This window comes from Macaca thibetana, chromosome 13 (genome assembly GCF_024542745.1).
Source record: "Macaca thibetana thibetana isolate TM-01 chromosome 13, ASM2454274v1, whole genome shotgun sequence".
NCBI lineage: Eukaryota > Metazoa > Chordata > Mammalia > Primates > Cercopithecidae > Macaca > Macaca thibetana.
The window spans coordinates 68,607,709-68,625,064 of record NC_065590.1 but is presented as its reverse complement, the minus strand read 5'-3'; the positions used below and the strand labels follow the sequence as shown (position 1 = coordinate 68,625,064).

Genomic DNA, 17,356 nt, shown 5'->3' with positions numbered 1-17,356 from the left:
AATTCAGGTTCTTGTTATTGGTTACAGCCATTTGACCTTAGTCTTAGAAATAATATTTAAATTATTTTCACTTTTCCCTCTGACTTGTGTGACTTGATATTGCTTTAGACATTTAAAAAATAATGTTAATACATTATAATTTAATAAAGAACAAAATGATAGCATTTCTGTCCACAGTTGAGAGTGAATAGAATTTGCCAAATGAAATTCACCTTGCATATGAAAATATGGATAAAATTAACAAATAATTGCTCATACTTAACGACAAAAAAGTGCTACTGATCATTCCCAATTACTTCACAGAATATTCTATTGTTTTGATTCTCCTAAAGAAAAATAATTCAATTTTAAGCTCCCAACTCTTCTTTTCTGTCTCTTTTAATTTGAGCAAATTAAAAATATCTTGAGAATGGCCCATCTCACCCCATCAAAGAAGTTTCCCTTGTAAGCAAGTTTACTAATTCGCTCATCCTTCCCTGATCCTTGATACTGAGACCACTATAAAAAGGACAATGGATGCTAAAGATAACACATGAAGTAGGTTTGTTAGCCAGTTTTTTCACCCTCCCTACCTTCAGCTTTCTGAAGCGGGCAATATCTTTGCATTCGGAATATGTTAGGGAACATTTGAATCAATAGGACATATTTTAAACAGAATTGTATCATTGTTTCCCTTGTTGCCATTTACTTTCTGAAACTATTGCAGTACTTTCCTTACCTTCACCCCTAAATCCAGAAAATTAATAGGTCACTGTATTAGTCCATTTTCACACTGCTAATAAAGACCTACCCGAGACTGAGAAGGAAAGGAGGTTTAATTGGACTTACAGTTCCATGTGGCTGGTGAGGCCTCAGAATCATGGTGGGAGGTGAAAGGAACTTCTTACCTGGTGGTGGCAAACGAAAATGAGGAAGAAGCAAAAATGGAAACCCCTTATAAACCCATCAGATCTCGTGAGACTTATTCACCATCATAAGAATAGCATGCGGCCAGGCGTGGTGCCTCCTGCCTGTAATCCCAGCATCTTGGGAGGCCGAGGCAGACAGATCACTTGAGGTTGGGAGTTCAAGACCAGCCTGGCTAACATGGTGAAACCCCGTCTCTACTAAAAATACAAAATTAGCTGGGCATGGTGGCCCGCACCTGTAATCCCAGCTACTCGGGAGGCTGAGGCAGGAGAATTGCTTGAACCTGGGAGCAAGAGGTTGCAGTAAGCCAGCATCACACCATTGCACTACAGCCTGGGTGACAAAGTGAGACTCCATCTCAAAAAAAAAAAAAAAAAAAAAAAAAATGAGGGAGAAAGACAATAGGGAAAACTGGCCCCTATGATTCAATTACCTCCCCCTGGGTCCCTCCCGCAACACATAGGAATTCTGGGAGACACAATTCAAGTTGAGATTTGGGTGGGGACACAGCCCAAACTGTATCAGTCACCTTTATTTTAAACAGGAAAAAAAGTCTTTTTACCTATGCATCTTTTCTTCAGTAACCACAAGTCAGCTACTAGGTTTGGCCTAGATGTGTGTTGTCTAATATAGTAGACACTGGTCACATGTGGCTATTTAAATTTAAATAAATTAAAATTAAATAAAATGTAAAATTCAATGTCTCAGTCATGCTAGCCACACTTTAAGTGATCAATGGCCACATAAAAATGACTACCTTATTGCACAGGATTGGACTGGACTGATCTCATTCATCTTTGTGTCTTCAGCACCTAGAACATTGCCTGGCTAGATGTTTGTTGATCTAAACTAAGCTTCTCTTTCTCTGCCACAAGAAAAAGAAGCATATGAAACAAAGCATGTCAGCTTTGCAAATTATGTCTATGAAGATGTCTCAAAAGACTGATCTATAATATGATCTGCTCCTCACCCATATTTGAAATGAAATCATTTTTAAAATATAATTCCATTTTTCAAATAACTGCATAGATATGGTTCATTTTGTGCACTTGATGTACCAAAATGCATATCATTTACATTTATAAATCAGTCAATTGTAATAAATGTGAGAGATGCATTTTAACAAAAACTTTCCTATTGTGAATATTTTCAAAAGTGAAATTCCTTTACAAAGTGAGTAATTACTCTCTGATTTACCTGTAAGCACATCATTATATAAAACTCAGAATTTGGGCAGGAGAAGGGAGAGCATCAGGATAAATAGCTAATGCATGTGGTGCTTAATGCCTAGGTGATGGGTTGATGGGTGCAGCAAACCACCATGCCACATGTTTGCCGACGTAACAAACCTGCACATCCTGCACATGTATCCCAGAGCTTAAAATTAAAATAAAATAAAACTTTAAAAAATAAGAATTTGCCCTTAATTGAGGAATTAGACAAAAAATAGTTTTATGTGAATGTGCTATTATAACCATCTAATGTAAAAAACTTTATAGAATAAAGTTACTATTATTACTAACTACAAATAAATAACCAGCACTGTATAGCACTTTACTATGTACAAAGCAGTATCACATACATTGCTTAATTTGATTCTCACAGAAACTGTATAAGCTAACAGGGAAGGTCCTTACTGTCTCCATTTGGCAGGTGAAGTTCAAAAAGACTAATCTTTTGTCTCTAAATTCCCATCTTCTTTTCACTATACCAATAAGGACATATGAACTATCTATGGTAAGTACATTGGAATTGGAACTTTTAATTTTTCTGCCTTATTTAGATGGAAACACTTTCCTAGAAATATAACTTTTTTTTTTTTTTTTTAAAGACTGAGTCTTGCTCCATTGCCCAGGCTCCAGTGCAGTGGCACAATCTTGGCTCACTGCAAACTCCACCTCCTGGGTTCAAGTGATTTTCATGCCTCAGCCTACTGAGTAGCTGGGACTACAGGCACCCTCCACCACACCCAGCTAATATTTGTATTTTTAGTAGAGACAGAGTTTCACTATGGTGGCCAGGCTGGTCTTGAACTCCTGATCTCAAGTGATCTTCCCACCTCTGCCTCCCAAAGTGCTCAGATTACAGAAGTAAGCCACCATGCCTGGCCCTAGAAATGTAATTTTTAAGCAACCTATAATGTGTGTAAACTAAAACTATTGTTTTATACCTCTGAAGAAAAATTTATCTCACCAACTATTTATAAGAAGGCCCTCAATCAATATTTGCTAAAAGATCAATGAATACATGAGTGATCCTGAAAACAAATAGAGCAGACTATTATCAGTCAAAGTTCAGTTGCAAAGAACAGAAGCCAGTCTGGTTAGTTTAAGCTAGAAGTATTAAAGCACTTAAAGAATTGAAACTACTAAAGGAGTGACTCACAAAACCATAACTCAGAACTGGGGAACCAGAAGAGCTGTGCTGTTGTTCATTGTGAAGCTGACTGCTCCAGCACTACGCCACCATACCACACTCTGGAAGCCATCACAATCAGGAAGCTGCCACTTCCATGGCCAGCTCCAGAATCACACCATACCAACTATAATCTGCACTGGCAAAGTAGATGCACCGCCCCATGTTTCCTGATATTCAGGAAACTAATAAGTGAACCCTGGAACCTCCAGAACCATTGTTACAGAAGAAAAAATAATGCGTCCAAAGCCAAACCTAGCAGCAGAAACAGCCTTCCAGATCTTACAGAGGCTCTGATTGTTGAAACTTAAGTAATAATAGGTGCAAGAGAGTCTAGAGATGCAATATTTGACTTACTAGTCTCTGTAGGAGTCTGGGCCAATTGGCCAACATGTGTGCTCTTTTTAGAATCTTTTGTTAGTAGCAAAAATTGAAAAAAAAGATTCTTGCAACAAATTAAGAGAACTAAAGATAGCAATAATCAACTAACATATTACCAAATCAACTCTTGTTATAAGGATTTATTATAAGATTTCAGTGCAGGCCGGGCGCGGTGGCTCAAGCCTGTGTTTTTGTTTTTTTCTTTTTTTCTACAAAAAAAAAAAAAAAGATTTCAGTGCAAAGAAGAAAGTACTAATACACCATTTTATCTCAGTCTGAAAGCAAAGTCTCTAAGATGGCTTCAGCTATTCTGCAACTGGCACCAAAATGACCACAGGAAGGGAGAAGAGACAAAGCTAATCTGCTTAATTGTTTCCATAGTGCAATGTTTTTTACAGAAAAATAAGTGAAATGTACAAAACATGATTCTTGGAAATGCTTCTGCATGAATACTAATGTGTATATCTGCAACTTAGACGTAATTTTTGGTGTTTTTTGTTTTTGTTTCTTTGAGACAGAGTCTCGCTCTGTCACCCAGGCTGGAGTGCAGTGGCCTGATCTCGGCTCACTGCAACCTCTGTCTCCCAGGTTCAAGCAATTCTCCTGCCTCAGCCTCCTGGTTGCCTCAGGCAATCCGCCGGCCTCAGCCTCCCAAAGTGCTGGGATTACAGGCATGAACCACCAATGAGCCTATAATTTTTGTTTTTGGTCCTGTAGACAGTAAGACAAAACTCAAGTCCTTTTAAACTAGGGAAGGCAAAATATTTCTACCTAGTCAGATTGAGTTATTTTCACAAGCAGCAGCATTTCCACCCCATCATCCAGCTAGTGGTGGGGCACTAGAGGGAAATAATTATTGGGTGAGAAAAGAAGAGAGAGAATTCTGTAGCCACAGCCTTATGTGTTGAGGGATCCTATGTGCACTGTGGTGTGGCATTCTGAATGGTTGGGGCACCACAAGGGCCCTGTGTGGTGCGATGCCCTTCCCGGGGAAGGAAGACGCCAGAAGAAGAAAAATGAGTGAAGAAAGCTGAAATCACCAAAAAAAAAAAAAAAAAAAAAAAAAAAAAAAGTCATGTACTTCACAACTTTAAAACATTACCTCTGCCCAGTCTTGTAGTGGAGAAGGATGATTGCCTAGGGACCTCCAGATTATCAGACCCTAATCTTTGAGATTCAAATATAAAAAAGAGAACAATGGGTCAAATAGACAAATGATCTAGAAATTAAACGGATTGGAGCATCAGGCCTCTATCTATTGCTATTTATTTACTTCCTGGCATTTGGGAGAGATCTCTTTGGAGGCAGCTGTGACATGCCAGGCATCACAGTTCAATACTGGGGCAGATTCAATGATTCATAATCCCAGTGACATCCTTGACACATTGTCAAAGAATTGTTTCTCTTTCTTAGACACCCACAACTACAAAATCAGTTCCCTCATGCCCCAACCCCCTACCCCACCAGCCTTCTTCTGCAGTAATAGAGTTTTCAGCTGGGCATTTGACCGCACAGAGGCTACATCTCCCAGCCTTCCTTGCATCTAGGTGTGGTCATGTGACAAAGTTCTTGCTAATGGAATAGGAACAGAAATGATAGGTACATCTTCTGTATCACTTGCTTCAAAAATGTTGTTTGCCCTCCACATCCTCTCTTTCTCCTTCCCACGTGCAGGAGTACAGAGGTGGCAATGAGTTAGTTTCCAACATGCACAACATATAAGGGATGGCAGAGAAGCAAGATGGAAGGCACAGGGTACCTGGAGGATTTTTACTGAGAAGAGCCACCCCAGCCTGGACCTCACATTTCCAGACTGTTATCTGAGAAAGACAAACTTCTATTATGCTTGTGTACCTTATTTTGGGATTTGCTGATATGGCCATCTTTAGCCAATACCTAACATATCTCTGGTAAGTCTGCAGATGGGGGAACTAGATGGATTGCTGGAAACTACAGCTTTGTTTTCTCTAGACTGTATTCTTTTACACTTTTCAAGTTTTGTGCTACATACATTTATTCTCTTTTTTTCCCCCAAGTTTTGTGCTACATACACTTACTCTCTGTTTTTTGTTTGTTAGTTTTTTTTGAAACAGAGTCTTGCTGTTACCCAGGCTGGAGTGCAATGGTGCGATCTCAGCTCACTGCAACCTCCACCTCCAGGGTTCAAGCAATTCTCCCGCCTTAGCCTCCCAAGTAGCTGGGATTACAGGCGCCTGGGATTACAGCTGACATGCCCAGCTAATTTTTTGTATTTTTAGTAGAGACAGGGTTTCGCCATGTTGGTCAGGCTGGTCTTGAACTCCCGACCTAAGGTGATCCACTTGCCTCAGCCTCCCAAAGTGCTGGGATTACAGGGGTGAACCACCCCGCCCGGCCTATTTTCTGGTTTTTAAAAATCCATCAATTCCTTAATTTGTTAATGTCTTTGTATCGCTGTTAAACAAAAAACAGGGCCGGACTCGGTGGCTCATGCCTGTAGTCCCAACACTTTGGGAGGCTGAGGCCAGTGGAGGTCAGGCGATCAAGACCATCCTGGCTAACATGGTAAAACCCCGTCTCTTCTAAAAATACAAATTAAACAAAAAACAATGTTATATTCGTAGGGAATGTTTTTTTCATCCTGGCTGAGAAAAAGAGCCATGTATTTGTCCCCAGACTTTTTTTGTTTTGTTTTGTTTTTTGAGACAGAGTCTCGCTCTCTCACCCAGGCTGGAGTGCAGTGGCACTATCTTGGCTCACTGCAACCTCCACCTCCCAGATTCAAGTGATTCTCTTGCCTCAGCCTCCTGAGTAGCTGGGATTACAGGTGCCTAACACCATGCATGGCTAATTTTTGTATTTTAGTAGAGGCAGGGTTTCACTATGTTGGCCAGTCTGGTCTTGAACTCCTGACCTCAGGTGATCCATCCACCTCGGCCTCCCAAAGTGCTGGGATTACAGGCATAAGCCACCGTGCCTGGCCCAGACTTTTGATATCTTGGCTTCCACCACCAATGTTAGCAAATATTTCTAGCAGAGTCTGGTAGCAAAAGCAACAGTCTTTAAATCACTAAGTATAATGATGACTATAAGAACCAATCGAAACACGACGACATTCATGTGTTCCTGAAACCATCCCTATAAACTTTATAAAATTAGTCAGGGAAGGAGGGAGGGGTAGAAACGAAAATAAACCAAGCTCACAGCGCATTCAGCGTTAATCATGAGGCCAGCTGCTCTCTGTCTGCTTCCTCATGGTTGCTTGGTGCCTGTTGCCTCAGAATCACATAGAACCTGTTATAAGATTTTAGTTCCCCTTAACTCCTCAATAGATAACAACTGGAACATTATAAAATGTTTAGCTTTATGTTTGAGATATTCTTTCTGGTCCCACATATCAACAACATTACTGACATCAGCTGGTCTGAAGGAACCCCCAGGATCTCACTCACCAAGGAATGCAGTTTTTACATCCTGATTATTTTATTCCCCTTACACTGACCAATCAAAAACTCCAGTTTTCCAGCCCCTCAGCCTCCATGATCATCTTAAAAGCCCCAGCCCAGAACTCCTGGGAAGAAAGGATTCGAAGTTCTCCTCCCATCTCCTCACTCGGCGCCCTCTGCTGCAAACCTTGCTGTCTCAGTGTAACTGGTCTGTTACTGTGGATCAGGCATACAACCCTGTGGGTCCTACAACATTGCCACAAAACATAATAATTGTATGGGAACACACGGCTTCCTCTGCTGTCATCTGCCCCAGTAAAGACAGTTACATTCAGTTAGTCACTTCATGTGTTACCACTCCTACGTTCAACAAACATTTATGATAAACATTTCAACCTGACCCTGTCGTAGGCCCTAATAAAAGAATAAATAAGACACAGTCCCAACCCCCTCTGTGTCCATTCCAAGTACTCATATCTTAAAGACGGCTAAGGCAGATGGTTATATCTTTTTTCCTCCACAGACTTATGTGAGATTTCAAACACAGTGGATAACACAAATGAGGGTAAAGAGATATCCTCCCTGTAACATGAAATGATGTCATTACTCAAAAGCTAAAACCACGAGCTAGAATCCTCCCCCAGTGCCATTCTTCCCACTTACGAAACAATAGCATTAGAAGCTATAATCAAAGGCAGACTTTAACTCTCTCTGATAAACTATTAATAACAAATGCATTTTACCAAAGTTAGCAAGATCCCCATACCAACTATAAGAGCCATAAAAATGATAATATCCTTTGTCAAAGTAATTTTACTCAGGAGAATTGAAGCTTAGTCCAAACTAATATAGAAGTCATATGTGGCGCTCGCTTCGGCAGCACATATACTAAAATTGGAACGATACAGAGAAGATTAGTATGGCCCCTGCGCAAGGATGACACGCAAATTCGTGAAGCGTTCCGTATTTTTAATGAGATCACCTGGACACAGGAAGGGGAACATCACACACCAGGGCCTATTGTGGGGAGTGGGGAGCGGAGAGGGATAGCATTAGGAGATATACCTAATGTAAATGACGAGTTAATGGGTGCAGCACACCAACATGGCACATGTATACATATGTAACAAACCTGCACGTTGTGCACATGTACCCTAGAACTTAAAGTATAATAATAAAAAAAAAGAAGTCATATGTGTAGAGACGTTCACAATATTATCTATGACATCTAAGAGTCAAGAAATCGTTAGACAAATCATAATTGTCAACTAGATATACTGAGCGGTAATTATAAGACTCTTGTGACAATAAAAAACAATTTATTATTTAATGTAAAGTTTTGAAAAGTCTAATTTTTCTTCTTTTTTTTTTTTTGAGACGGAGTTTTGCTCTTGTTGCCCAGGATGGAGTGCAGTGGCACCACGATCTTGGCTCACTGCACCCTCCACCTCCTGGGTTCAAGTGATTCTCCTGCCTCAGCCTCCCAAGTAGCTGGGATACAGGCATGCACCACCACGCTCAGCTAATTTTGCTTTTTTTTAAGTAGAGACAGGGTTTTACTATGTTGGTCAGGCTGGTCTCGAACTCCCGACCTCAAATGATCCACCCATCTCGGCCTCCCATAGTGCTGGGATTACAGGCGTGAGCCACCGTGCCTGGCCTGAAAAGTCTAATTTTTAAAAGTCTGACTGTGTGTACCAGGGCTTCCCAACCTTGGCACCATTGACATTTTGGTCCAGCTAATTCTTCGCTGAGAGGGAGCTGTACATTGTAGAATGTTTAGCAGCATTCTTGGCCCCTACCCGCTGGATGCCACTAGCGCCACCCATCCTCAGTAGTGACAATCAAAAATGTCTCCAGACATTCCCAACTCCCCCCAAGGTGGCAAAATCACCCTGAGTTGAGAATCTTGTGTTATACTCTATGATCCACAGCTATGTAAAAATGTATGCATATGTGGACAAAGCTGGGAGGAAATTTGGAAAACTTTAAAAGGCATTTCTAATAGGATTATGAAGTTACTGAAGTTTTTAAACATCCTCTTTAATACTTTTGCAATAAAAATACTAAAGGTTAAAATTGAATACTGTTATGAGTCACAAACTCTTCTAAGGAGTTTTAATCTTTAAAAGTTATTATACAGTTTCATTATTAGCGATAATTTTAATCTCCCATTATAATGACATCAAAGGAAACTTTATTTAGTGGATTGCAAAATCATTTTTTAAAAACCCGTAAGGCCAGAACTGATATGTGATTCAGATGGAGAAGGACAGAATGACTCATTAGTACTAAGCATAATTCTTATTCCACAGAATGCTTCTTGGAGCTTGCTCAAATTCAGAAAGAATTTCTAAGGAAATTATGTATAAGAAAAAAATGAATTCAGAATGATTCCATCACTGCTACCCAACACTGGATTTGAGTAAGAACTTAATGTATGTTTGGCGTCAATGGGAAAGTCACTTAAAATATTTTGACAATTCTCAATTTTATTTTTTAAAATGTATTAAGGATTATAGCATCTAACATTCGCAGAATGTTCTACAATGTTCATTCTCTCATTTAGTGAATTTGAGCCCAAGAAATAGAACTTCAGTTGTGAACATGTGCTGAGTAATATAAGTAGGTAATATAGAACAAAGAGTGTAGGCTACTCTAACACTGTAGGGTTGAGAAAGAATAAAATTGTCAATATTCAAATAGCCATTCTCTTCCTTGCTCCAGTAGAACAGCTGATTTTAAACTGTTTTAGAAAGTCTCAATGATATTATTCTACAAAGCAATATATCTGAGAAGTGGGTAACCCAGTGCCTAAACCTTGCCAGAGAGGCAGGTGTAGATGGTTGACAATCACCCCCTCCTGTTCTGAGGCATATGTGTGATTCCATAAATAAACGCAGGGGTATCTGATGCTTGACTTAGACAGCTATGCCTGGAGGCTTGGGGAATTTGGAGGCTGAGGAAGAAAAGAAAAGGTAAAAGGCTACAAGCAAGAATCTCAAGAGACTGGAGAGAAAAACATGGCCTCTCACTCCTCCACATTTACTCTACCCCAACCCATTTGGTCCCGTGGACCCAATTAGGTCTTTATGAAGATCAGTGTTAGAAGATGAAGGAACTTTCTCATGCCATATTGTCAGATTCAGCATGTACAGCACTGTTTGAGACCCAGGTAATAAAGGACGAGTGGGCTGGGGGCATTGCCTTCATTTCTACACAGTGGGAGCAAAGCAGTCCAGTAAGTGCTGTGTAGGACAGGGCAACAGAAAATCAGAAATTACAGGAAGGGCCCCATCAGCAGGGCCAGCACCTCCATCCAACAGATTTGGTACAAGGGACTTCTGCCAGGAGACTGGACCTTCACAGGAACATAAGCAGACTTGTCCCTAAGGACATATAGGAAGCTCACTCACAACTCCCAAATTAACTGGTGCAGATTTTATGAGGGGAAGTTATTGAAACCTTTCAGCTAGGCATTTAGTGTTATTATGAATTTTTTTGGTTTCCATGGGTTGACTAGGTATGGGAACATTCCGACTACATCTGATTTACAAAAAAAAATACCCCACCAATTCCCGGTTTTACATTTCATAGGTGTCCCTCACTTTAAAAATAAGTATTTCATAAAAGTTCACTATAAATAAGATATGAAGCAAATTCTATTTTCTCATAGGTAGCCATTTTTAAGTATAATTTACATAAGGAGTCATCATTAAATTCTTTTTCAGTGAACAAAAATTCCAATAAGTGGATCAAAAACTTTTGATAATGAAGGACAGTGAGATGAAGGCTAGCTCAGAGTAGGCTAGGCACTGCAAGCCAATAGAGACACATCTCCAACTCTAAAAGTATTCCTCCACCATTAGCCACTGCCATGGTCACAGTTACCAGATTGTCAAGTTCATATTATGAAGCCTAAGAAGTAACAGTGTAATAGCATCACTTCTGCAGGTACTATGATCATGACTCCGAATTAAAGTTCACTTAAAGCGACATAGAACAAATCAGTTCTGTGTCCATTCTGAAAGTTTAGAATGTTTTATATTGAATGAGGTGATCTGTGTTGGGGCTATGCTAGCCGGCACACAAGGGCAAGATTCTAATCCATCAGTGGTAAGAGAACCTGTAACAGACAGCTCTCATTTTTAATAGCCGGTTTCCTCCTTATGATAGAACTCTCATTTCCTGTAAGGAACCCGATCCATGTGTCTCAAGTGGAACTGAACTCTCACTCGGGGCTACACAGCCATCATCACAGGAGTGGGCAAGTGACCCGACCAAGCCAACCAGAGTTCCCCATTTCCCTAGTCTGCTTGGTTATTCCAGAGAGATATATGTGACCAAGTAGAACGTATCAGAATCAACCCCAGGAGCTTTTTGTCAGAGCTACTGGGAAAGACTGGCTCTTTTTACCAGATTTACTAAGCTAAGAACATAGGAGCCTGGGATTGGAGAAGGTCAGAATGAAGCTGCAAGAGGTAAGCAGAGCTAAGAGATAGAAAAACAGCCCTAAAGACATCCTTTGAGCCCCTGGATCCCAGTTATGTCTGAAGCTGGTTCCACATTGACTCTTTTTTTTCTCATACCACCCATTCAGGTACAGTAGGCTTCATTGCTCCAATCCAGACAGTTTCCCAAGGTCATCAGGAGTAGAGATTCCCAGCATTTCCCAGTTCTGGGTTCCTGGGGTTTCTTCCAGGCAATGGTGCCAACAAAACAAGTGGTGGGACAACAAGAATACACAAGCACACGATTCACTGTCTTTGTTAACTTTGACCAAAGTCAGGGCAAGAGACAACAGTTGGAACTACCTACAATCACTCCCAAGCCTGCAGAGTCTAACTAAACCTTTTTATGTAACATACACTATTTTCCTTCTGATATTATTTTATATTATTTTATTTTACTTTATTTTGAGATGGGGCACGATCTCGGCTCACTGCAGCCTCCACCTCCTGGGCGCAAGTGATCCTCCCACCTCAGCCCGCCAAATAGCTGGAACTACAGGTGCACACCACCTTGCCTGGCTAATTTTTTTGTGTTTTTTTGTAGAGACAGGGTTTCGTCATGTTGCCCAGGCTGGTCTCAAACTCCTGAGCTCATGCAATCCGCCCATCTCAGCCTTCCAAAGTGCTGGGATTATAGGCATGAGGCATGGTGCACTCAGCCAATATTATACTTTTATCAGTGGTACAAATCACTTTCAAAGCTCCACTCCAGATAGTCCCCCAAGGTTCAGTTAGCTAGACCACCTATAGTTTTGCCCCTAATTGTTTACTTTATTCAATGTGGTCTTTGTCATTATCATAAAGAGGGTGTTCTATTGTCAGAACTGGAAGGGGAGCAAAGCAGCAACCACAATCATACCAGGTGAAATTCCCATGGATTCCTGGCTCCCTTTGCATTTGTTTTCACATAAACATTCTGCAATTTCTGCCAATTTGTGTCCTTGCCTTCTCTCCCTTTCTAAAACTTCTGGCTGACAGGTTCACTTTGCCCTGAATTTACTGATTTAACTCATTTTACTTCTACTAACTAACCTAAGGAGCTTTTCTTCCTCCCACATAATAGATTCACTCTCTGAATTTCTCCTTTAGATCAAAATTGTCCATTCAACTTGAGCCACCCACTTTAGTGAACCAATAAATTCCTCTTTTGGAATTCCTCTTTTGGAATCCTACCTGTTTGGGTAGGATTTCTTTCACCAATAAGTGATTTGAGCTCCTGCCACAATCTGCTGAACTATTCAGTTCTTCTCAGGGTTTTCATTCCTACAGCCAACTATTGGGATGCTACTATGGTTTGAATCTGTCTCCCAATATTCATGTGTTGGAAACTTAATTGCCATTGTAACAGTATTAAGAGGTGGAGTCTTTAAGGTATGATTAGGCCCTGAAAATAATGTTATCTTAGGAGTGGGCCCCTAACAAATAGATAAGTTTGGCCCCTGTCCTATCTGTCCTGTGTGCTCTCTTGCCTTTCTCCATGGTGATGACACAGCAAGAAGGCCCTCCCAAGATGCAGACCCCTCAACATTGGACTTCTCAGCCTTCAGAACTGTAAGAAATAAATTCATTTTCTTTATAAATTACCTAGTCTGTGATATTCCATTATAGCAACATAAAACAGACTAGGACAAATGCTCATTACCATACATTCTGGGATTCAAAATAAAGTTAACTACAAAAAGGAAGGAAAGCATGGTAGAGTGACGACACTTCTGTGCCTCCTCCCAAACACCAGTGACACAATAGTAAAGGAATACACAGAAAAGAGGTTTTAGCCCCCAGCAACAAGTTGGAAAAGGAAACAAGAACAAAGAATGTTCAACAAGGCCGAGCTCGGTGGCTCAAGCCTGTAATCCCAGCACTTTGGGAGGCCGAGACGGGCGGATCACGAGGTCAGGAGATCGAGACCATCCTAGCTAACACGGTGAAACCCCATCTCTACTAAAAAAAAAATACAAAAAAAAAAAAAAACTAGCCGGGCGAGGTGGCGGGCACCTGTAGTCCCAGCTACTTGGGAGGCTGAGGCAGGAGAATGGCGTAAACCCAGGAGGCGGAGCTTGCAGTGAGCTGAGATCGGGCCACTGCACTCTAGCCTGGGCGACAGAGCGAGACTCTGTCTCAAAAAAAAAAAAAAAAAAAAAAAAAAAATGTTCAACAAACTTAGGGAAGATAGAAAGTGAATGGAGAAGTAAAAATTACTTAATAGGACAGAGGAAGTGGAAATCTAAGCATCTTGGAGGGGAACTTCAATGAGTAATGAGCTATAAACAGTCTCAGTGCTTGCAGGCAGCAAGAACCACAGAAGGTAGAAGTGAAGCTGTGACTCCAAAATTAGTAAGATTGGAGGGCTACATGTGGTTGGACTTCCAGTCTCCTGAACAACTCTCCAGCAGCCAGACCCCTGTCTGCTCACTACCCAAAAAGAGAACGGAGGTTCATACTCTGATTAACCCAACAGTCTCTGAACTTGAAGATTAAGCCACATGCAGAACAAAATGAGTTACAGAGCTGAAAAGACTGGAGTTTCATGTAAGAGACTATGTACTGAACTGTGAACATGTCAGGCATATCCCTTTCCTGCTCCCAAAATGCCAGCAACCAAGCATGTACCTACCCCCACCCCATGCCCCCCCACCACCAAACCTAATCAATCCTCTGGAGAAACTGGATAGTCCCAGAAAAAAGGCCTTCAGGCTCTGACATTACAGGGTTCTGCAATAATAAAGCTGGTTCACCATATAATCATCCTACAGAAAAGCCCTTTAGGCAACACACGTTGCCAATGCACCCAGAGTTTCCAAAGAGACTTTTTAGGAGGCACTCTTAAAAATAATAGCCAGCCAAGGATCCCAGACATTTCAAAAAAGTCTGCAACATGAAAGACAAATACCAAAACAAACAGAGAAAAATGGAATTCAGATGTTAGAAACCAGAGAGTTCTTGACCCTGAAAAGAGTAAAGTCAAGTTACAATCACTGTTTGTGAAGCTGTTTGATCAACAGAGTTAGTGCTGCTATGGCTACAGTCTCATATCGCCAAGGATAACATTCAACTACAAGTAATAGAAAACCAGACTTCAATGGCTTAAACAAACAGCCGTTTATTTTTGTGACATAACAAGAAGTTGGAGGTGGCAGCTGCAGGCATTCGTTCAATATCTCAATCATGGCAGAAATGGCACCTCTGTAATTTTCCACTCTTTTCTTCAGGGTCCAAGATAGCTGTTGCAGTTTCAGGAATCACATATATATTGTTCAAGGCCACAGACGGAAAAAAGGAGGTAAAGATAGTACCAACTATACTGTCTTTATTGTATCATCTTATTGGTCAGAAGCATGTCATGTGGCCCCCGATTCGGCTGGGAAAGTTCATATCTATACCCGGAAATGCCATTGCTGCCCTAATAAAATTAGGATTATCTCAACAAGAAAGAAGAGGGAAATGGTCACTAAGCAGGTAACTAGCAGCGTCTATCACAGTCTTCAAAACAAATTGTAGTTCTCTGGAATTTATACTTACATAAGATCATAAATGATTTTTAGGTGGTGACATAGAAGAAAGACCTGGAAAATGTTGATGAAACTAAAGGTAGAGATTCTGGTGTTTTATCTTTCAGATGACTAGAGTTTAGCCTTTTTATAGCTGACATCACTTAAATGTCTTTCCTGTAACAAAGACCAGGAAGAAGCCACAGTTCCACAAAAATATGAGGTTATAAAGACATGGAATTCAACCTAGATGCCCATTAATGGTGGACTGGTTAAAGAAAACGTGGTAATACACACCCTGGAATACTATGCAGCCGTAAAAAGAATGAAATCATCTCTTTTACAGCAACATGGATGGAGCTGGAGACCATTATCCTAAGCAAATTAACTCAGGAACAGAAAACCAAATACTGAATGTTTTCACTTATAAGTGGGAGTTAAACATTAAGTATACATGGACTTGGCCGGGCGCGGTGGCTCAAGCCTGTAATCCCAGCACTTTGGGAGGTCGAGACGGGCGGATCACAAGGTCAGGAGATCGAGACCAGCCTGGCTAACACGGTGAAATCCCGTCTCTACTAAAAAATACAAAAAACTAGCCGGGCGAGGTGGCGGGTGCCTGGAGTCCCAGCTACTCCGGAGGCTGAGGCAGGAGAATGGCATGAACCCGGGAGGCGGAGCTTACAGTGAGCTGAGATCTGGCCACTGCACTCCAGCCTGGGCGACAGAGCGAGACTCCGTCTCAAAAAAAAAACAAACAAAAAAAAGTATACATGAACTCAAATAAAGGAACAACAGACACTGGAGCCTACTCAAGGGTGAAGAGTGGGAGGAGGGTGAAGATCAAAAAACTACCTGTTGAGTACTATGCTTATTACTTGGGTGAGAAAATAATCTGTACACCAAACCCCTGTGACACGTAGTTTACCCATGTATAAAACCTGCACATGTACCCCCTAAAACTGGAATAAAAGTTGGGGGGGGGGAAGAAGGGACATATTTTAAAAGGAGAGAGAACTTAACTTTAGAAATTAACAAATGTTCACAAAATTGAAAAAATATATATATATGGCATTTCCATAACATTTTCCAGCCATATTTCCCACCTGTAATTTCAGTTTTGGGTTTCTACATACCTTCCTGTATATGGTAAATGTTGGCTCACCAATGGCATCAAGAACAGCACCACTACAATTGCTGTAAGAATTCTCACAGGTGAATATTTGCATTTAATATCGATGGTATGTTCCAAGATAGCTATAAGAAGTATACTGTAGACTCAAATGAGAACATTACACATCACTATGCGCCAACAGTTCCCATACTCATGTCCAGTATAACCTTATTCCAGTTAGAATTCCAAATGTAGAGATCTTTGTTTTGCTTCTATTAACAGTGCCTGGAATATTGCTGGAATACAGTAGGGCTCAATGAGTATTTCTTTAATGAATGACTGAATCTCTTCGGTCATTTCCCTTTTCTCCTTACTTCCCTATTCCACCTCCCGCTTCTTTTGCAGAAGAAAACCACAACATGTCTGACATGTGAGGGCCTTGACCACAAAAGATAGAATTGTCCCCTACTTCTCATTATATGCTATAGTATTTTCACACTGTGCAGCCAGCAAAATGGTTATTACCAATCACCTACAGATAGTTGAAAGTCTAGAATTTTTAAATTACATCTAAAAGATTTGATGAAGAAAAATAATTTGCATAGGCTTTACCTCTGCTCCTACTATGTGTAAAAAGCATATTGTCATGGTTGGTTGTGGATTCTTCCTGACCTGTGCCACGGGCAAATGCTCCTGTGTTTTTTAGGGTCTAGTTTTAAGGAGCGGGGAGTGAGGTGGTCAGGATAGGATGTGTTTGCAAGACCAAATACAACGTAAGTTTGAAGCAGGACATTTTTAAGCAGACATTTTGATGTAGCCAGGTCAAAATGGCCCCGTATAAGTGTAAAATCACTGTTTTTTTAAAAAAGCACAAGTAATGGATGCAACAGACATTCTTGAACTTAGTTCACCTCCTATCAGCACTATCACTAAGGTACTACCTACAAATTTAATGAGTTTTTTTTTTTTTTAACTGAGAATAATGGAATCTCTTTGGGGGGGGTGTGTGTATGTGTATTTTTTCCCCCAACCAGAGTCTAATGTATATAATAAGATCAAGGATAACGTAATCAGGAGGTCTACAGAAAGCAGACTGTCCATCCTGTAGCATAG

General features: G+C 40.7%; 2 protein-coding genes and 1 non-coding gene across 3 annotated transcripts in view; all 3 read left to right on the top strand.

Annotated features, from left to right (window-relative positions):
• Positions 1 to 17,356, top strand: part of MORN2 (MORN repeat containing 2) — a 1,051,609-nt gene that overhangs the window by 759,786 nt on the left and 274,467 nt on the right. The gene's annotated exons all lie outside the window — the stretch shown is intronic.
• The window catches only part of GEMIN6 (gem nuclear organelle associated protein 6), a 470,738-nt gene that overhangs the window by 280,540 nt on the left and 172,842 nt on the right, over positions 1 to 17,356 (top strand). The window lies entirely within an intron of this gene.
• Positions 7,995 to 8,101, top strand: LOC126934603 (U6 spliceosomal RNA). The gene has a single exon (XR_007719055.1). It is a non-coding gene; the product is annotated as a U6 spliceosomal RNA (small nuclear RNA).